Source organism: Falco cherrug, chromosome 10, assembly GCF_023634085.1.
Source record: "Falco cherrug isolate bFalChe1 chromosome 10, bFalChe1.pri, whole genome shotgun sequence".
Lineage (NCBI taxonomy): Eukaryota > Metazoa > Chordata > Aves > Falconiformes > Falconidae > Falco > Falco cherrug.
Genome location: NC_073706.1, coordinates 33,777,547 through 33,778,206, shown reverse-complemented (window position 1 = coordinate 33,778,206; position 660 = coordinate 33,777,547).

Here is a 660-nt window from a genome sequence, read left to right as displayed (position 1 = left end):
AGAAACCACAGGCCGAACGCGCCGGCATCAAACCGAGTTTTCCCCAAGACGTTCCCACGGACGATGGGGGCGGCGGGGGTCCCCTTCTGAAAATTCGGGAGGAGAATGGCAATTCCTCCTCTGGCTGGAGCTTCGCCCCGGCGCATGGCACGGCCCCTAAGCGGCGGGCGCGGTTAGGGTGATTTATACCTAACAGCAGCACCCGGGGCTCGGTGTAACGGCAGGGAACGGACGGCGGGGCCAGCGCTGCGGCTCGCAGCCGGGCGAGGGGCCGGCGGGCCCGTGGCGAGGACGGCAAAGCCCCCCGCCGCCTCAGCGGCGGGGCCGGCCCGGCCCGGCCCGGCCGAGCCGGGGCTCGGAGCCCGCCCCGCCGCCGGGGGCAGCCGGCCCGGGCCGCCACACGGTCCCGGCGCTGGGGCGGCGGCCTAGCCCGTGCAGCCCCGCCGCTGCCCCCGCGCATACGTCACTTCCGGGCAAGCGGCTCCCCCCTGGTTCCGGGGTGAACGGCGCGGCCTGCGCACGGCGCTGCTCCGCCCCCGGCGCGGGCAGAGGGGGCGTGGTGATGGGTGGAAGGGGGCACGGCCTCAGCGGGAGTGGGCGGGGCGAGGGACAGACGGGCCAATGAGGGGAGGAGGGGCGGGCGCGGGGCGGGGCGAAGCC